The following is a 22,711-nucleotide window of genomic DNA, read 5'->3' on the forward strand; positions in this document are numbered from 1 at the left end:
TCGATTCATACACCCAGCCTGCCTCTCTCTTTCCCTAGTAGGGTGGGGCTCTGGGGAAGTCAAGCTCCTGGACATACTGGTGGTGTTGTCTGTCCAGAGAAGTCTGGTCGGCATCATGCTAGCATCTGGAACCCTATCCAGAGAATCCCCAGTCACATGCTGCTGCTTATTGGAGCTCATGCCAGCCACTGCTTGCAAGTCGCCTTCTTTCTTCCTTCCTTTCTTTCTTCCTTCCTTCCTTCCTTCCTTCCTTCCTTCCTTCCTTCCTTCCTTTCTTAACATTTTTTTCCTTTACTGAGGGATTAATGTTTTATAGTTGCCAATAAATACAACAGTTTGTATATACATAACTTTCCCAGTTTTCCACATAACAATGCAACCCTCACTAGGTCCTCTGTCATCCTTTTCCAGAACCTGATTTTCTTTTTTAAGTCTCCCACTAACAACTCAAAATTATATTGTTGCTGCTACTATGGAAGTATCAAGTATCACCCATGCTTTGGGCCATGGGTATGCTTCCATGGCTACTGGTTCTAGCCTGAAATAACACGGCTGGTGTATAATTCAGCCCTCTGCTTCAGAGATTCAAAACACTGAGGTTCATCCTACACAGCCCCATCTTGTGTGCACAGTTTCAGCCCATCATCTAGCTAGTATCTGTGGTACAGATTCATCCTGGAACCAATGCAGATCAACCTGAACATTTGCACAGCCTACTGGATTCCAGTGAAAGCCTTGCTGCTGGGATCATCCCACACCTGATTCAACCCACTTAAAGTATAGTTCTAGCCAGACCTCCCTCCATATCTTTGTACCTGTTATCAAATTTAAGTTAGCATCTTACCACCCACTGATTCAGCCACCTTTTTGGAGAATCAATCATAATGAGAAGACAGCATATTTCATTTACAACAGCAAAACAAGCCAATAGCTTAAAAACAACTCCAAATTCACCAGCATTAGATCAAGTTCCCAGTAAAAGATTTAATGCTATGACCCTCATAATGTTCACTGAAGTGAGAAGAAGTATGGAGGACCACAACAAACTCAGAGAAGAAATGAGGAAATTTATTGATAAATATATAACAATCAGAAGAATGAAAAAAGAAATGACTGTTAAATATCACAGCAGATAAAACCTCCAAGAAGACAGGAATCAAAGACCAAAGTGGAAAAAAAGAGGATGTTAATAGAAAGCACACACACACACACATACATACACACACACACACACACACACACACACACACATACACACACACACACACACCACACCACACCCCAAAAGAAAGAAAGAAGGGAATAAAAATAAAAATACACCAAAACAAAAAAAGGTAACAGAACTATGGGTGTTCTTCAAGAGGAACAGCATTTTTCTAATTGATGTAAAAGAAGGAACAGTTGGAAGAGAAGGGGATAGAACAGAACTTGAAAAATACTAGCTGATAATTTTCCTAAATTAAAGGAGTAGGTGAATATTGAAAGGATCCAGTAAAATGAACTCAAACCCATAACCACATAATAGTTAAAGGTGCAGAGATTAAATACAGTGATGATTTTGATGGCAGTAAGCAAAAAACAAAGATTCTCTTATAAATATCCCTTAAGGCTGTCAACAGATTTCTCAGCAGAAACACAAAAACCAAGAAAAGAACTGGCAGGATATATTTGAGGTTTTGGATGTAAAAGGCCTCCACCCAAGAATGCTTTATCCTGCTAAATTATTAATCAGGTTTGAGACACAAAGTGCTTTTCAGATAAGCAACAACTACTGGTGGAAGGAAGAGAAGTAGTCCAGTGGACTTTGGTGGAGGGATATTGAGGCTTCTGTGAGGGCAATGATGGAATAACGCTTTTTGAGAAGGTGAAAATTGTAGTTCAAAACACTTTTTTTTTTTTTGTAAACTAAGGTCATCCCAAGAACAAAAAGCAAACTATCAGAAAGTTAGCTAATCAAACCTATAAAACATAAATCTAGGCTAAAAAAAAATCAAAATTTGAGAATAAGCAGTTAACCTCACAGCATATAGGTAACAATCTTATAGCCATTTATGAGATTTTATGCCACTAAAATAAGGCATATCCTCAATACAAGCAGCTACATGCCAACAAGGAATAGTGCTAAAAATGGTCTAACAAAGCAAATACCTGGAACACTGAAGTATGCAGTCTCATATCTAAGAATAAATGCCATTCTCATATTTTTTTTTCTGCCTAACATTCTAATTTCAGCAATAAGCTTAAAATGTAGGGCCAATTTCTTCAGGAATTTGGCAATGATTTTCTCCATCACTGCTTAGCACAAATAGAAAGGAGAAAACCCCTCTGGAGGTAATTTGGCATGTAAATAGAGTAATTTTCTGCCTTATTTACTAATAAACTCAAGCTATATCAATAATCTATAAGTACATGCTCAAAAAAAGCATTCGAATGTCTCTTCCGTTCATGTAACAAGAACCATGTTGCCTTTCAGCATCCACATTTAAATGTTTGTATTTTTCACATGAACTTTTATTTTTAAATAATTTGCTGTTTTAGAATCAAACATAAATACGACCTCACGCAGCATTAATGAACTCCAAAAGTTCTCTGTCTAAATATATTAAAGCAGCAATGCTATTCACATGCTAAGATAGTATTAGAGCTTTCATAGTAAAATGCCACAGACAGTGGTTGAAGCAACAGACATTTAAAGTGTCATGATGTTGGAGTTTAAAAGGCTGTGATCACAGCAGCTGAAAGAATGAGTTCTCATCAAGCTTGTGTTCTAGGTTCCTCATCTTCTCCCTATGTGTTTACAATTTTTTCCTATTGTGTGTTTGCATACTTCTCCTCTCCTTTCAGAAGGACAAGTCATATTGGACTATAATTCAACTTGACTTTATTTTAGTTTCAATTTTTTTCCTTTAGAATTCTGTCCAAATACACTCATATTCTAAGTTCCTTAGGATCAAGAATGTAACTTCAAAATTTAAATTTTTTTCTTCCTTTGTTCTCCACCATTCCACTTGTTCAGTAAGAAAATGATAAGACAAAATTGTAAAGTAGTACTAACCAAAAAGGGTATATTCTAATCTGAATGAAAGTTTGTGGGAAGTCGGGCGGTAGCACAATGGGTTAAGCACAAGTGACGTGTAAGGATCCTGGTTCAAGCCCCTGGATCCCCACCTGCAGGGGGGTCACTTCACAATACCCAAACCTATATTTACTTTTCTAATGTTAAAATAATAGACTAAATACTTTGAGTTATATTTATCCATATTCAGTTGTGTAGAAAACAAATCAGGGGGTCAGGTGGTCATGCAACTGGTTGAGTACAAGAACCCAGGTCCTAGTTCCCAGTCCCTAACCACAAAAGGAGAGCTTTTCCAGTGGTTAAGCAGTACTACAGGTGTCCCTCTGTCTCTCTCCTCTATCTCCTCCTTCCTCTCAATTTATGGCTGTCTCTATCCCAATAATAAAGATAATTTAATAAAGAAAATAAATCACTTTATCCTCAATCAAGCTGTATTGATTTATCATAGCTACATTACATAATTTTGAGAGTGTCTTCTGAGCTCGAAACATTTGAAGGTTTTATTAACCTACCACCAAAATTCAAATTCAATCACATTATTTAATTGACCCTCCTCCCAACATTAATTCTTCTACTCCTTCCAACTACCTCTCGAGTAGTCATCATATATACTATAAACTCTAAATCTAAAGGCTTTCAAATACTTTAACAGAAGTCATTAGGGATAGTGCCACTGGGGTTTATTATTAACCAAACAATTTCCAGAGTTTCTATCCAGAGGATACTGATTTATTGAGTCCTGGAGGGGAATAGAACTTGGCATTTAACAGATGTTCTAATGACTCTGAAAAGGAAAGAATGGAAGTCCCACTGTTCATACCCTTCCCTCTGGGCATACCTTCAATGAAATGTCATTAATTATATTCTTTGTCATATATTTTATGTACTTTAATGTGAAAGATACACAAGGAGAGAGGGGGAAGAGAGAGAAAGGGAGAGGGAGAGGGAAAGGGAGAGAGGGAGAGGAAGAGGAAGAGAGGGAGAGGAAGAGAGGGAGAGGAAGAGAGGAAGAGGAAGAGAGGGAGAGGAAGAGAGAGAGAGGAAGAGAGGGAGAGGGAGAGAGGGAGAGGAAGAGAGGGAGAGGGAGAGGGAGAGAGGGAGAGGAAGAGAGAAGGGGGAAGAGAGGGAGAGGAAGAGAGGGAGAGGAAGAGGAAGAGAAAGAGAGGGAGAGGGAGAGGGAGAGGGAGAGATAGAGAGAGAGATAGAGATAGAGAGAGAGAGAGAGAGAGAGAGAACAGAGACATGCCAGGGTATGGAGATTAAATCTAGGACCTCAAAAAACCTCAGGCATGAAAGCATCTTGCAAACCATTGTGCTATCCCCCCAACACAGTCAATTTCTTTATCAGAGTCAGGGAAGATTAAGAACATTTACTGGCAACAAATTTAATAATGACAATAGTGATAACATTGTGTACACCATAAATATCACTGTAATAAATTTTACATTAAATTTAGTAAATAACTTTGTTTGCTTAAACTTTTTTCTTCCTTTGTTCTCCACCATTCCACTTGTTCAGTAAGAAAATGATAAGACAAAATTGTAAAGTAGTACTAACCAAAAAGGTATATTCTAATCTGAATGAAAATTTGTGGGAAGCCGGGCAGTAGTGCAGTGGGTTAAGGGCATGTGACGTGTAAGGATCCCAGTTCAAGCCCCTGGATCCCCACCTGCAGGGGGGTCACTTCACAGGCGGTGAAGTAGTTCTGCAGATGTCTATCTGTCTTCCCCTCCTCTCTCCATTTCTCTCTGTCCTATCCAACAACAATGACATCAGTAATAACTACAACAATAAAACAAGGACAACAAAAGGGAATAAATAAATAAAAGAAATAAATTTTAAAAAAGTTTGTGTGTTGAAATTTTGAGAAATAGACTATAATTAGCAATCTTTCAGCAATCTGACTTTTTATAACTTATAAAATGAGAAAAGATTATACTTCTGTTCTCTAAGATATTCTTGAATAACTGGTATATTTGGGTGCATAAAACTATAAATGTTTAAAACTATAAATTTACTGTATAAAACTATAAATGTTTTAGCTGAATTTAGCTATATAATAGTCTCCCTACTGTGGGAATTGGTTTGTTTATTCAGCACAAGGAAATCATATAAGATCTGTCCAGCTTAGGAAACATTCATTTTCTTATATCAACTCTCTGACAATTTAAGTATCTACCCTTTTCTACATCAACACAATCATGTGCCCAAGCACTAAGCAGGAAAAGGATTGTCCTCAGCTGGTATTTTTTATATAAACTACTGCTCTCCCTATAAAACTAGGAAAGTTAGGTTTTAGATTAGCTTTATAATTTGCTAGAAATGTGTAGCTACTCTAGCCAGTGAATCTAAGATTTTATACACTAGTGATCTAATTCTTACATTAAATGTTGATCACATTATTTTTGCCACACGCTTTCATATACTTTTTTTTTAGCCTTCTGTACAATGCTGGAAGTTATGAGCTGCTTTAATCCTTAGAGTATCTGGCATTAGATAATAGATGTGCTGAATAAATGTACTTCCAATCCTATTTTAAAAGCCAATAAATTAAATTCTCCTCTCTATTAATTTTGTGTGCTCCTCCTGTGGGAGTTCATGCAATTTGAGTTCCTAAGAGCAGTACTTTACCAGATATACCTTTGTATTTTTTCCTATTGATGACTATTCACTCCTAAATAATCTTCCAATGCTTCCAAGTGCATGCATCCTCTTACCTACATTTCTATGACCCTCCACCAGCAAGACCACAGCTCCCAACCTGGAGCATGCTGGCAGGCAATCAATCTCTTTACTGACCCTTTGCTTCCAACCTCACCACTCCTTTAAGTTCTTGGTTTTGAAACCAGAATGATCATTCTAAAATATAAATCTAAGTAGCATTCCTATGCTAATGAGATTGTAAACTCTTAAGCCTTAAGGCTAAAGTTCAAACAGATTCACATAGTATACATGAACCCTGATTCCACTTGCTGTTTGGTACTAGCATCCCCCAGCCCAGTCCCTTACCAGTCTTGCTGATCTCGCTTTGTTTGAAAAAACTAACCCACCATACCCAACACAACACTTCCTTTCCTACCTTGTTACCAGGCAAGTGAGTTTACTGGATCTTCTGCTTGGAACAACCTAGGAAATACGTACCCATCTTACTGTATTATTTGCAAAAAAAATAGAAAAAATAATATATAAGGAGTCAGGCAGTAGTGCACCAGGTTAAGCACACATTGTATGAAGCAGGGACTCTGGCAAGGATCCTGGTTCTAGTCCTTGGCTCCCCATCTGCCGGGGGTCACTTCACAAGCTGTGAAGCAGATCTGGAGGTGTCTTTCTCTCTTTCTCTCTCTCTATCTCTATATACCATCATGATTAATTTCCACGTAAAGAAACTTAAGTCTAAATAAAGAAGAATGTTTTCCACATTGCATTTACCTTCCATTTTCATTTTTCTATATAAACTCAAGCATTGCTTTGTTGTAATGACATAAAATTTAGTACTCAGTGTGTTTGATATAGTACATAGTGACAGTGATTTATAGCTATACACCCCTGAAACGTACATGATTTTTACAGTATTTACTTTGGTACAATCAGAAAAAAATAATTCTTTAGCTTCTGGGAAAAATATCTCTACCCGTCTTGTTAGTTTCCAAACATCTAGTTATTCTGACATACTCAGCACAATATACATATAAGGAATTGATGTTACTCATTTGACTGAATCATGTAACTTATCACACCTATAAGATAGCCTACATTACTCTCCAAAACATAGATACCTTTTTTTTTCTGAAAAGTTTCTTTAAAGTTATTTTTTCCACATTTGAATGTCTGGGGCCAGAGAGTTCCTAAGTTCAATCTTTGGGAACTGACATTATATTTCAGAAATGACCATGCTATATCCCTGTTTTTCTTATTCATAAAATAACTCTTTAACACATATTGAAATTTTCTATTTATAATAAATTTTAGAATTTCTCACGAATACATGTATTTAATTTCCTTAGAATTTACTTGATTTCTGGCTGTTTTCTGTAGAAGTAAAAATATCAGAATGTCCAGTGACCTCAGACTTAGTTTTTAGCTTTCACAAATAGAAAGTAAGCCTCTGAGGTTAGTTACAATTTTCCCAAGTGACAAAAGTTACATTACAGAATCAATCCAAAAGGAAGCCAAAATGAGTTAATTATTCAGTATTATACATGAAGGCACATCACATATGTAAAATAATGTTGTTGCAAGACTAATTTTCTTTGACATTCTGCAAGTGTTTTAGTAGTAGTAAAAATAATATTCTGATATTTTAGATAAAATAAACCTATGTTTTCTATGTTTCTAGTTCATTTTTTACAGTGTCAACTCAGTTTGATGTACTCATGAAATGTATAGACAGGCAAAAAAAATGAGACCATGTAAGTCTAAAGGTAGCCACTAAAGCCCAGCAATAATGCTGGAGGTAAAAAAAAAAAATTCTTTATATGTTTATATATGTTTATAGTATGTTTATATATGTTCTGTAGAACAAAATGTATAGAACTAGAAGTGATTATGCTTAGTCAAGGAAGGATGTGAACAGTTACCAGATGATTCTACTCATATAGAATATACAGAACTGAAATATATGAACTTAGAAAAAAAAAGACAATCTGTCTCTAAGATTTTGGAAGAACTATGGTGGTTATACTTAGAGGCTGAGAGGGGCAAAAGCTTTGATAGTAGGAGTGAATAGTAACTATACTGCTAATATAGTCTTTTAAATAACCAGAAAAAAATTTCAAATAATTAAAAAAAAATCAGAAGAATGTATGTGAAATATTTTATGGGAGACAGGATCTCTTTTCCTTCCCTAGTAGTAACAGCTTTTAACAAGTTCACAGTGTAAGTGCTATGCCTCAGTTTTGCTAATTATAATTTAATTAGTACTTACTAGATTGTGAGTCAAATCTAAAATATAGCCTTGGCTTTAGATCAGATGTTAAAAATACAATAAATGATGAATGGGGAGATGTTTCATTCTGGTTCCTGACTTTTAAATTATTCGTGCATGCACACTGTTCCATTCTGGTTTCAACAGAGAGAATAAGTAAACTGAAACTAACAAAGAGCAACTTCAGATGCTTATTGAAAATCCAAGGTGTCGGGCAGTAGCACAGCAGGTTAAGCTCACATGGCGCGAAGCACAAGGACCAGTGTAAAGATACTGGTTCAAGCCCCGGCTCCACACCTGCAGGGGAGTCTCTGCACAGGCAGTGAAGCAGGTCTGCAGGTGTCTCTCTTTCTCTCCCCGCTCTGTCTTCCCCTCCTCTCTCCATTTCTCTCTGTCCTAACAACGATGACAACAATAACATCAATAATAACTACTACAACAATAAAATGGCAACAAAAGGGAAAATAAATAAATATAAGAAAAATCCAAGGAGGATTTTATCTGTGGTGTTAAATTTAAGCGTCCAGAAAACACGTATATAAAAATTAGCTCTAGGATTCAGACAGAAATACAGTGAAATGGCATTTCATGAGGAGCCTGAGAACTGATGTTGTTTTACTCTCATTCCCAGCTACTCATCAGCTTACTCTGAGATGTTAGTTCTTTCCTCTAAGATAAATATTTTATATTATCAGTAAGAAAAAAATAAACTGCACCATACACTGCATTATACGTAAGTCTTATTACTTAGATAGTCCTTCCTATTTTATTTTTATAATATTTTAAAAATCATAGAATATATATATGTTTATTTTATATGTTGAAATATAATTTGGGCTCTAAAATTGCAATAAAATTGCATTTGTTTTTAAATAAATTTGTTTGATATTAAAACGAGTTCAGATTGTGTGCACACATTCTAGAAATTGAGTGTAAAAATATTTGATATTTTATGCATATCTGAAACAACTGCAAGCAATGATTCTCATTAACTTGAGTGACTAGAATTCGATCAACCAGAAAAAATAGAATATGTTGTTTCTAGTATAATCAGAAAGTGTTGAAAAAATAGAATATGTTGTTTCTGGTATAATTAAGTGTTTTACAATACTTTGATAACATTATCAAATATTATTTATACTGTTCTATGTCACATCTCTATTGAGAATATGAATTGTCATTAAAAAAAAAGACTAAGTGCTGAGTAGCTCTGGCCTTCCATAAGTAGAATACAATATTTTCATGCACAGTTAGAAATATATTATGACTCACTTATAATGTTCAAGATTATCCTACTAATAACATGGTGAGGTGGTTTCATGTATAAAATTTCAAAACAAATAGAATAAAACTCAGGAAAGTTACTGAAATATGATTTTAGCTTCTACAGTGTAAGAAAAACAACAAGCTTCATTCCTTAATACTCATAAAAAACTTACTTTAAAATAAAATTAAAAAGTGGTATTATGCCAACAAACTAACATATACAAGAAGAAAGGATGAGCTACAAAAAACACAACTTTTCACAGAAGCATATATCAATCAGTAGGCTTGATTCATTCTAACAGGAGATATATTTAGTTGCTTTCAAAGTCGTTAAATTTATAATGAAGTGGGAAATGACAGAGATGATAATTTTTAAAATATTTGTTATTTATTCCCTTTTGTTGCCCTTGTTGTTTTATTGTTGTTTTATTATTGTAGTTTTATTGTTGTAGATTGATGTTGTTGTTGGATAGGACAGAGAGAAATGGAGAGAGGAGGGGTAGACAGAGGGGGAGAGAAAGACAGACACCTGCAGACCTGCTTCACCGCCTGTGAAGCGACTCCCCTGCAGGTGGGGAGCCGGGGGCTCAAACCAGGATCCTTATGCCAGTCCTTGCGCTTTGCACCACCTACGCTTAACCCACTGTACTACTGCCCGACTCCTTAGAGATAATAAATTTATCCGAGGAAAATAAAGTCCCTTCTAGTAAAAAAATTGATGATCTTGAAATTACAAGCAATGTAAATAAAAGGACAAGTCAAAAAACACAGAAACAAAAGACCTATGAGTAGACATGAAAATGCAGAAAAGTTAGATAAAGGAAGTAGTGAAACAAAGAAAAAAGCCAATTTTATTTGAATAGTTGTAAGATACTTTGAAAAATATTAAAAACCTTCAGAAATAAGTTCTGAAAGGACTCCTATAAACAATCAGGTCACCATAAAGGCACCATATAGCAGAACACTGTAAGAAATCTACAATAGTGGTGTTAAAAATATCTTCATCTATAATATCAATAAATATCAATTGACTTAATTTACCTATTAAAAGGCACAGAGTAGGATGATGGATCAGAAAATACAACCCAACCACATGTTTTTTGCAGGAACCATACCAAACTCAACAAGACAAACACTGACTCAAAGTTAAATTAAAAACCATCATACAAGCCACAATGAAGGGCAGGAATAGCTATTCTCATATCAGACACGATATACTTTAAAATAAATTAAATAGAAAATATTTGGATGGACATAGTATTCAGCAGAACAGTCAATCAAGAGGACCTAATGATCATCAACATCTATGCACCCAATGAGAGACTATCTGAATTCAAACATCTATTAAAAGAGCTACGGCAATATATGAAGAGAAAGACAGTAATAGTAGGGGACTACAACACCCCATTATCTCAAGCTGACAGATCATCCAGGCAGAAAGTCATAAAGAAATAAGGGAGCAGAATGAAGAGATAAATAAACTAGAACTATTGGACATTTTCAGAAGCATTCACCACAATAAACTGGAATACACATTCTACTCAAGTCTACATGGGTCATTCTCAAGGATAGACTATATGCTAGGTCACAAGGACAGTGTCAGCAAATTAAAAAGCACTGAAATCATCCCAAGCATCTTCTCAGACCACAGTGCAATTAAATTAACACTAAGCAATAAACCAAAAAATTAGCAAAAGTCCCCAAATATGGAAATTTAACAGTACATTACTTAACAACTACTGGGTCAAAGAGGAAATTAACGAAGAAAGCAAAATGCTTCAAGAGTTCAAAGAAAATGAAGACAGGAGCTATCGAAATATTTGGGACACAGCTAAGGCAGTAGTGAGAGAGTAATTCGTAGCCTTACAAGCACACATTCGGAAACAAGAAAAAGTTCAGATAAACCACCTGATTGCACACCTTAAAGACCTAGAAGAAAGAGAACAAAGGAACCCTAAAGCAACCAGAAGGACTGAAATAACTAAAGTTAGGGCACAAATAAATAACATTGAAAATAAGAAAACCATACAAAATATCAATACAATTAAATATTCATTCTTTGAAAGAGTAAACAAGATTAACAAACCTTTAACCATATTCACTAAACAAAAAGGAGACCCAAACATATGGGATTGTAAATTAAAGGGGAGATGTCACAACAGACACCACAGAAATTCAACATATCATGCAAGGCTTCTATGAACAACTATATGCCACCAAGTCAGACAACCTGGAAGAAATGGATGAGTTCCTAGATACCGACTAACACGCAAAATTAAATAAGGAGGAACTAGAAAATATGAACTGGCAAATCAATGACAAGGAAATTGAAACAGTTATCAAAAACCTTCACAAGACTAAAAGTCCTAGACCAGATAGTTTTACAAATGATTTCTACAAAACATTCAAGGAAGAGTTAATAACTCAACTTTTAAAACTTTTCCAAAAGATTGAAGACACTTCAATACTGCCTTCCAGCTTCTATGATGCCAACATCACTCTGATGCCAAAAGCAGACAGGAATTCAACCAAAAAAGAAAACTAAAGACCAATATTTCTGAGGAACATAGATGATAAAATATAGAACAAAGTTTTAGTCAACCATATACAGAGGTATATTTAAAAAAATGTTCATCATGACAAAGTTGAGTTTATGCCAGGGATGCAAGGTTGGTTTAGCCTATGTAAATAAATCGACATAATCCACCACATCAATAAATGCAATACCAAAAACCACATGGTTATATCAATACATGCAGAGAAAAACTTTGACAAAATCCAACATCCCTTTATGATCAAATGATACAAAAATGGGAATAGAAGGAAAATTCCTCAAGATAGTGGGTTCCATATACAGCAGACGTACAGCCAACATCTTACTCAGTGGTGAAAAACTGGAAGCATTTCCCCTCAGATCAGGTGCTAGACAGGGCTGCCCACTATCACCATTACTATTCAACATAGCGTTGAAAGTTCTTGTCATAGCAATCAGGCAGGAGCAAGGAATTAGAGGGATACATATTGGAAGAAGTCAAACTCTCCCTATTTGCAGATGACATGATAGTATACATAGAAAAACCTAAAATCCAGCAGGAAGCTTTTTGGAAATTATCAGGAACTATATTAAGGTGATAGACTACAAAATTAACATATAAAACTCAAGAGATATTCCCTTATGTAAACACTAAGTTGGAAGAAGAAGAAATCCAGAAATCAATTCCTTTTACTGTAGCAACAAAAACAATAAAGTATCTAGGAATAAACCTAACCAAAGAAGTGAAAGACTTGTATACTGAAATTATGAGTCACTATTCAAGGAAATAGAAAAAGACACAATGAAGTGGAAAGATATTGCATGTTCATGGGTTGGAAGAATTAACATCATTAAAATGAATATACTACACAGAGCCATGCACAAATTCAATGCAAATCACATCACAACCCCAACCACAGTTTTTAGGAGTTAACAACAAAAGCTACAAATGTTTATCTGGAACAAAAAAAGACCTAGAATTGCCAAAAGTCTTGAGAAGAATCAACAGAACTGGAGGCATCACACTCCCAGATCTCAAATTGTATTATAGGGCTATTGTAATCAAAACTGCTTGGTAGTGGAACATAAACAGACACACTGACCAGTGGAATAGAGAGAGCCCAGAAGTAAGCCCCCACACCTATGGATATCTAATCTTTGACAAAGGTGCCCAGATTATTAAATGGGGAAAGGAGAGTCTCTTCAACAAATGGTGTTGGAAAAAAAGGGGTTGAAACATGCAGAACAATGAAACTGAACCGTTATATTTAAGAATATAATTCACAACCAAACACAAAAGTAAATTCCAAGTGGATCAAGGATATGGATGGTAGACCAGAAACTATCAAATACTTAGAGGAATATATTGGCAGAAATCTTTTCCATACAAATTTTAAAGACATCTTCAGTGAAATAAATTCAATTATAAATAAGACTAAAACAAAAATAAACCAATGGGACTACATCAAATTAAAAAGCTTCTGCACAGCAAAAGAAACCACTACCCAAACCAAGAGACCCCTCACAGAATGGGAGAAGATATTTACATGTGACACATCACACAAGAGGCTAATAACCAAAATATATAAAGAGCTTGCCAAACTCAACACGAAAATAAATGACCCCATCCAAAAATGGGGTGAAGCCATTAGCAGAATATTCACCACAGAAGAGACAACAATGAGATACAAATTCACTCCTGAATGTCATACACCAGAAAAGATAGCAGCAACAAATGCTGGAGAGGTTGAAGGGCCAAAGGAACTCTCCTGCACTGATGGTGGGAATGTAAATTGTTCTCACCCCTGTGCAGAGCAGGCTGGAGAATTCTCAGAAGGCTAGAAATGGAAGTAACCAATGATTCTGCAATTCCTCTCCTGGGAATATATCCTAAGGAACCAAACACACCCATCCAAAAAGATTTGTATATACCTATGTTCATAGCAGCACAATTTGTAATACCCAAAGTCTGGATGCAACCCGGGTGTCCAACAACAGATTAGTGGCAGAGCAAGTTGTGGTATATGTGCACAATGGTATACTATTCAGCTATTAAAATGGAGATTTTACCATTTTTAGACCATCTTGTCTGGAACTTGAAGAAATTATGTCAAGTGAAATAAGTTAGAACAGAAAGATAAATATGACACGATCTCACTCACAGGCTCAAATCGAAAAACAAGATCAGAAGATAAAATACTAAACAGTTCTTGGACTGGTGTTGGTGTATTGCACCAAAATAAAAGAATGTGGGATGATTGGGTGGGAGAGTTTAGGTCCTGGAACAGGATGGCTGAGGACCTAGTGGGAGTTGTACTGTCTGGAAAACTGAGAAATGTTATGCATGTACAAACTATTGTTTTTACTGTGGACTGTAAAACAATCCCCCAGTAAAGAAAGAAAAGAAAGAAAACAGCATCATGGAAAAGCAAAATAATACTACTTTTTATGTTATACATTGGCATATTTTACATGAGCTTAGAACTATTGTAGAATGATTGACACGATTTATTTGAAACCAGTTCTTTGCAATGAATAAACATGGCCATAAGTAACAACATCACAAACCACTGCTTTAAAAGGACACAGGAACATAGGCTTCAGAAGCATGGGTGATTTACCTATAATAATTCTTACTGTTGGTAAGGGATAGAGTTCATAGCCTCATAATGCTAATTAAAACTGTTACTATATTGACTACTACAAAAATACATAATGAAACACATTTAAAAAGGTATCTTTTTTCAAAAGTAGCATATGCACAATGTCATTCAAAGACCTATTTGGGTTCATAAATCTTACTAGACAGCTGTGATAAGGAAGCTATTTCCAGTGCTGGCATTAGAAATAGCTATTCATGAAGGCCAATGCTTCCTTAGCCTTATCAGATATATCAATATCTTGAATTCTTGGTGATTCAAGCACCAAGTAATTTTACACATGTGAACAAGTTTAAATGTTTAAAAGCACTATACATATACATATATGCATCCCATTACTAACCTTTAATAAAGTCTGGCAAAATGGATGATGTATAAAAATACCAGGCTCTCCTTCTCCCTGCATTTCCACTATATGATTAATGAGATGAAATATAGACCCTAGGGAAGAACCAGACACCTGTGTCTTCACAAGAGGTGGCATAGACATCAGACAATGTAGGAAATGCTACAGATAAGACAACCCAGTGTGCCTCCAGACTCCCTAAGCTTTGATAAAGAAAGCAGTAAAATGACAAATAAATGATGTGACCTTATAGTTAAAACAAGATATAATAAAGATAAAATCAAACGTTAGCAGGGAAAAGGAAATCCCATGAGTGACAATAAATGAAATAGAAGTTAAAAAATACAAAAGGTCAGTGAAACAAAGTGCTGTTGCTTTTTTCCCCAAAAAATATAAATGAAATTGAGTAAATTTTAACTAGATTTATAAAAGAAAAGTAAAGAAGGGACTGGGGATATAGCATAAAGATTTGAGGCCATAGCACTGCTCAAATAAAAATATCTAAGTGTCTAAAGTCCCCCATACTATACCCAGTACCACTATAAGTCAGATTTGAGCAGTGCAGTGCTCTGGCCTCTGTGTGTGTGTGTGTGTGTGTGTGTGTGTGTGTGTGTGTGTGTGTGTGTGTGTGTGTGTGTTTCTCTCTTTCTTATCCTCTGGCTCTGTACCTTTATCTATCTATTTCATTAAAATAGCAAAATACTTTTTAAAAATTATATCTTTTCAAAAATAAGCAAAGAAAGATCTCTAGTAAGTAGCCTCATAAAGTAAGGAGAAATTACAATAGATTTCACAGAAGTACTAATAATTACAAGAGGTTACTATGAATAATCATATGTAATTAACAATTTTTTAAGTCAGAGAAAATTTATACTATCAGATTTCAAGTATGAAAGTTAAAGCACTAATAATAATAATAATAATAATAATAACAATAACAATAATAATAATATATAGCTATGCCCTTTAAAGGAAATTTAAACCTAATCTTTTCACACTTTTTAAAAAATATGGATGAATTATAACTTCTTAACACATCATAGCAGATCAATATTGTCCCTATACTCAGTGTACTAGGAGAACTTCATAAAAAAATTAATTAAAATTTCTCATATTAATAGATGCCAACATTTTCAACAAAATATTAGCACATCAAATACAATGGAGAATCAAAAATTCATACATTATGACCAAGTGGGGGACAACATGGTTGAACACACATGACAATATGCAAGGACCTCAACCCCTGTCCTGTCCCCACTGAAGAGGGAAAGCTTTGCAAGTGGTGAAGCAGTGTTACAGGTGTCTTTCTGTCCCTCTCCTTCTTTATCTCCCCCTATCCTCTTGATTTCTGGTTGTTTTTATTCAATAAGTAGAAATTAAAAAAATTAAAAATGAATAGAAGCTTATTTTAAAATTTTACATAATGCCCAAGTGTGGTTTATTCCAAAGACTCAAAGAATTTTCAGTTTATGTACATCAATGTATTATATTAATAATAAATATGTGATGGGGCCTGATGGTTATGCACTTGTTTGAGCACAAGTTATAATGCACAAAAGCCAGGGTTTGAGCCCCAAGGAAAACTTTGAGAGTGGTGAGGCAGAGCTGCAGTTGTCTGTCTCTCTTCTTCTCTATCTCCCCCTCCCCTCTTGATTTCTGACTGTCTCTATCAAATAAAGATAATAAAAAATAAAAAGAATTTTAAATATATGTGCCCATTTTTTACAATATTGTATTCCATTTTGTTGCCCTTGATTTATTGTTGAATTTATTATCTTTGTCGTTGTTGTTGGATAGGACAGAGAGAAATGGAAAGAGGAAGGGGAGACAGGGAGTGGAAGAGAAAAATCTAAACCTGGAGACCTGCTTCACTGCCTGTGAAACGAACCTCCTGCAGGTGAGGAGCCAGGGGTTCAAACCGGGATCCTTATGTTTCGCGCCATGTGCGCTTAACCAGCTGCACTACCGCCCGACTCCCTATGTGCTCAATTTTTGTCAAATGTGTTTTCAGAATTTATGTTAAAAAAATCAATAAAACTTGGACAGAAAGAACACACCAGAGGAATTGGGTGGTGGTGCAATTGACTGAGTGCACATGTTGTAGTGCTGAGGGACCCAGGTTCAAGCCCCAAGTCCCCATCTGCAGGGGCAAAAAGCTTTGCGAGTGGTGAAGCACTGTTGCAGGTGTCTCTTTGTCTCTCTCCCTCTCTATCACTCCCTTCCCTATAAATTTCTGGCTGTGTCCATCCAATAAAGATAGATAATAAAATTTAAAAAACCTGAAATGTATATGGAAAGCAAATGGAACCATAACAAAACAGACATCATGGTACACAGAAGAATAATATAGTTAACACAAATCAAATAAAGGGCTAATAACTTAAGTGTATAAAAAGCTCGTAAAGTGCAACAACAAAAAGATTATAAAATAGAATGAGAGCTCCCACACTTATGGACAACTAACTTTTTACCAGGGGGTCCAAAATAACAGATGAAGAAAGGAGAATATCTTCAACAAACAGTCCTCAGGAAATTGAGTTGAAACGTGCAGAAGAATGAAACTGAACCATTACATTTCAACACACACAAAAGTGAACTCCAAACAGATCAAGACCAGAAATTATTAAATACTTAGTAGAAGCTATTGGCACGGGGTCAGGCAGCAGTGTACCTGGTTAAGCATACACAACACAGTGTGTAAAGATCCATTTTCAAGGCCCTGGTCCCCACCTGGAGGGAGAACACTTCACGAGTGATGATGTTGGGCAGCAGATGCCTCTCTCTTTCCCTATATATCCCCTGTCTCAATTTCTCTATCTCTAGCCAATAATAAAAAAATAAAAATAAGGAAAATATTGGCAGATTCCTATCTAAGTTGTATAGGCATTTTCAATGACTCAAATCCAGTTGGAAGGAAGACAAAAATAAAATAAGTCAATAAGATGGCATCAAACTGAAAAGCTTCTGCACAGTAAAAATAAGCTACCATGCAAACCAAGAGACTCCTTACAGAATGGAAGAAGATCTTTATATGTCATACGTCAGACAAAAGGCTAATAACCAAGATATATAAAGACCTCATCAAGGTCAACAACAATAACAACATAAACAAAGAATCCCATTACAAAGTAAGGACAGGATCATAAACAAATCATTCACCAAAGAAGAGAGCCAAATGGCCAAGAGGTATATGAAAAAATGTTCCAAGTCGTTGATTGTCAGAGAAATGTAAATAGAGACAACAATGAGATACCACTTTACCTAATTAAAATGTCATAAATCAGAAAGGATAGAAACAATAAATGCTGGGGAGGTTGTAGGATAAAGGAATCATGTTGCCCTACTGGTGGGAATGTAAATTTGCCCAACCCCTGTGGAAAGCAATCTGGAGAATTCTCAGAAGGCTAGAATGGACCTATCCTATGATATGTCAATCCATCTCCTAGGGATATATCTTAAAGAATAAAATACACTCATCCAAAGAGATCTGTATATACTTATGTTCATACCAGCACAATTTGTATTAGACAAAACCTGGAAGCAACCCAGGTATCCAACAAAAAATATGTGGCTAAGAAAGTTGTAGTATATATGAATAATGGAATACTACTCAGCTACTAAGAATGATGATTCACTTTCTTCGCTTTATCTTGGACAGGGCTTGAAAGAATCATGTTAAGTGAGATAAGCCAAAAAAGAGAAGGACCTATATGGGATGATCTCACTCATGGACAGTTCAGAAACAAGAACAAAAAATGGAAACACAAAGTAGAACTTGGACTAAATTTGTCACACTGCACTAAAGCAAAAGACTTGAGGGGCATGGGATGGAAATTTTGAGGGACATTAGAAATGCACCTACTATTTACCCAAAGAAAGCAAAAACACTTATTCAAAGAGATCTTTGTACATTTTTCTATGTCCACAGTAGCACTATCAGTAATAGCCATAATAGCCCAATTAGGACATTTCCAAAGGCAAATAAGTGGTTAAGAAATCTGTGGGGTTTTTTGTTTGTCTGTTTGTTTTTTTCACCAGAGCATTGTTCAGCTCTGATATACGGTGGTGCAGGGGATTGAACCTGGGACTTTGTAGCCTCTGGCTCAAGGTCTCTTTGCATAATCATTATGCTATCTACCCCTACCAGAAACCTGTGGTTTATATACACAGTAGACTACTACTCCAGTTTCAGCATTTTACTTGTGGATGTTCACTTTCCCCAGAACCATATGTTGAGTTGATGCTTCTCTCTGCATTTTTTGGTCAGAAGGCTAGAATATAAAGTAACATAGATGAAAGATTACAAAATATTAGCTTTAGAGATGACACTAAAGACTAAATAGCAAGGAAAATGAAAGATCAACAGCTGGTACTAAATTAAATTTAAAATTTTTATTGGAAAATAAAAAACTAAAAAAGGCATCTTACTGAATGATGAAAGATATTTATTTGCACACCATACAACTGATAAATGCTCAATATAAAAGTTTTATAAAGAAGCCATGTAATGTTAAAATGTTTTTTTTAAACTAATTAGGAGATATAAGTAAACCACTTAAAGGACACTGGATTATCTGATAGACATGTGAAAAAACTCACCATCATTGATTATCTGATATATGTTAAAAATCAAGGCAGGCATTGGATGATTTATATTCTTGTGTGTAATATAAGGACATAAAATTGATAACAAAGTTAGGATTGGGTAACTAATACTGGAAGGACCACTGGAGTGGATATAACTCTTTTTGTTAATTTTTTTATATTTGATATTGACAGTTAGATTGTAAGATCATGTAACTTTGTCTATAGATTCATGAGGAAGCTCCTTACCACTTACAGAGAATGGTCAATTTACATTCTGGTGAACTCAACCCTGGGTTTTCTTTTACTCAACACAGTATAGCACTTCTTGTTACTTTTGATGTGATAATTTTCACGTGTAAGGTGTTCTCTCATTGTGTCTTCACCATCTCTGATGTCTCCAATGTCAGGCAGGCACAATAAGGTGGTTTCATATCTGCATTGGATGGAGGTTTAAACTGCAGTTGTAGGGAGTCTATGAGGACACTGTATGTTTTCATAGATAGAGGAGCATAGATACTAAAAATATATCTTCCAAAGGGTTTTCCTTATCTTGTTCTGTTTTCTTTTCATAAGCCTCCACTTGAACCTCCTTGTTGGCAATCTTGACTCTTCTTGAAACCTTATCTTAATCCCCTTTGATAAGCAAAGTGTAGGCAGAAATCTCATGTTAACTAGTTATGTAGGCTGGTCAAATGATGAATTCAGGCAAGTTCATAGTCATACTTTCTGAATTATAGATCATCATGGAATTGGGAGCAGACAGAATGACCTTCTAAAAATCCCCAAAGGGCTGGAAATGTTTCTATAATGAAGCTCATGGGTTGTGGGATGGGAAATTACCTTTTAGATGCTATATGAAAACCAGCTGATGGGGGCCCTATTCAGGGAGTCCTGAAATTCCCAAACAGACATGAAGGGCCTAGACCTCAAATAAATCCCTCTCTCCATTGTTACAGGTCATTTCTATCAGTAAAAACAAAACAGACCCCTTTGTGGGGCCCCCATAGGACCTTGCCCTCAACTTGGATAACAACAGTAGAGAATGTCCCATCCTCTGAAGGGAGGCTGCACAAATACTCTACCTGAGGAAGATAGGTCAATATTGGGGCAGCTTGGAATGTTCCTTCTCATGACCACAGAATGTGAACTCAGATTACAGGGATGCAGAGGTCACATAGGCTCCTAAGCTGAATATGGGCCCCAGACCAAATCAAATTATGGGGTTTACAGTCAACAATATTTATTCCCCTTCCCCATATTAGGGAGCTACTCTCTTCCCTGATCCAGCTTTCTGTCCCTTTTCCAGCCATGACCTCATTTCCCCAGACAATAACTTGGATCCACCTACATATCAGATTTCAGGCTCAGGAAAAAAAAAAGTAGTATGGCCACAGACCCTTTGGAATATAACTAAAATATGCCTACTAGTTATCTACAAAATGGAGGACCCCCCTCCAACTCTTCATCTGAACTATTCCAGCCTTTAGGTTCGTGATTGTTCAACAGTGTTTGACTTTGTATGTTAACTCTCTTTTCAGCCACCAGGTTCCAGATGCTAGCATGAAGTGACCAGACTTCCCTGAACAGACAACCCCACCAATGTGTCCTGGAGCTCTTGCTTCCCGGGAGCCCCACCTTACTTAGGGAAAGAGAGAGGCAGGCAGGGAGTATGGATCCACCTGTCAACACCCATGTTCAGCAGGGAAGCAATTGCAAAAGCCAGACCTTCCACCTTCTGCATCCCACAATGACCTTGGGTCCATCCTCCCAGAGGGAAAAATAACAGGAAAGCTATCAGGGGAGAGGATGGGATACAGAGAGCTGGTGGTGGGAATTGTGTGGAGTTGTACCCCTCTTATCCTATGGTTTTGTCAATGTCTCCTTTTTATAAATAAAAAAGAAATGTTACACATGTATAAACTATTGTATTTCACTGGTGAATGTAAACCATTAATCCCCCAATAAAGAAATAAATATATAAAAAAAAATAGAAAAACAGCTGGTGAAGGAATAGGTTCTGGTGCACCAGCCCGCGACCAAGGCAGCAGTGCACAGGGGATGCAGGCTAAACTTTGATGAAACAAATGAGACTGAGATAAAATCCAAGAGGGTCATCTGTGTGCCAAATAAGCCAAGCACTGAGTTTGAAAACAGGAGCTCATGCCCTCAACATCTGACTAGCTGGAGACCAAAAACACACTGGTCTCCCTGGTGTTGGTGAAGCGGGAACGTCACATCACAGAGCGCAGGCGTCACAGAGCAAGTCAATGCGTGGGGAGGGGCCTGTGTCAGAGGGAAAAGGCCAAGACCCTAATGCCCCACCCAGCTGGGCGTTCTAGTGTCTGGGCTTCAACTAAAGGTTCAGGAATTTGCAGCCAGATGGGTCACCATGTGGGGTCCTTATAAGGGACTATGTAAGCCCATCCACCGGAGTTCATCCTGTCTCCACAGTAGGTCTGCAAGTCTCTCCGTGCCTTGGCTTGGCAATGTCTTTGCACCCAGTGTCTGTCTGTAGACCATTCCTTTCCTTTGGGACATGAAGTGGCAAACCAGAGGCTTCCAAGAGCAATGGCAGTCACCTCGATGCCGCCCATGATCTACACAGCCAGTAGCTAGGGCTACCGTCTCCAGGGCTATCTACATCACAATATCACCAAGTATCCTAGGAGTGAAGGTTCCTTGACCTAATTACATGCTCTACAAATTTCCTTTTTACCAAGAAGAAGGAAGAGGAGGAAGTAGATGAGGAGGAAAGAGGAAGGGGGAGGCTAAAGAGGTGATGTGGAAAAAAAAAGTATAGGCAAGTATTTCTAATGAAGCTATTTTCAACAAAATAGTATCTAATAGATGTGTAATGACTTTTTAAAAATAATTTTAAGTAAGAAAGTGTTCACATTCAAACATGTATGAGCTATTTATACATAACATCCTAATGGAGCATTTTCTAGGAACACAAGGGTGGAAATATGGAACTTCTGTAAAACAATGTAGTAAGTTGGATCATAAAGATTCATAAAGAAATTTGAAAATATCACAAAGTCCATTTTAGATTTTAAAAAGCACTTTGTAAAATGAGGATAGAAAATAGATATCTTGGGGATCCGGCAGTGGCACACCAGGTTAAGCACACATATTACTAAACACAAGGACCTGCGCAAGAATTCTGGTTCAAGCTCCTGGCTCCCCACCTGCAGGGGGGTGGCTACACAAGCAGTTGAAGCAGGTCTACAGATGTCTCTCTCTTTCTATCTCCCCTCACCTCTCAATTGACTTCCAGGAGCAATGGATTTGTAGTGTAGGCACCGAGCCCAAGTG

This window comes from Erinaceus europaeus, chromosome 1 (genome assembly GCF_950295315.1).
Source record: "Erinaceus europaeus chromosome 1, mEriEur2.1, whole genome shotgun sequence".
In the NCBI taxonomy this organism is placed as follows: domain Eukaryota; kingdom Metazoa; phylum Chordata; class Mammalia; order Eulipotyphla; family Erinaceidae; genus Erinaceus; species Erinaceus europaeus.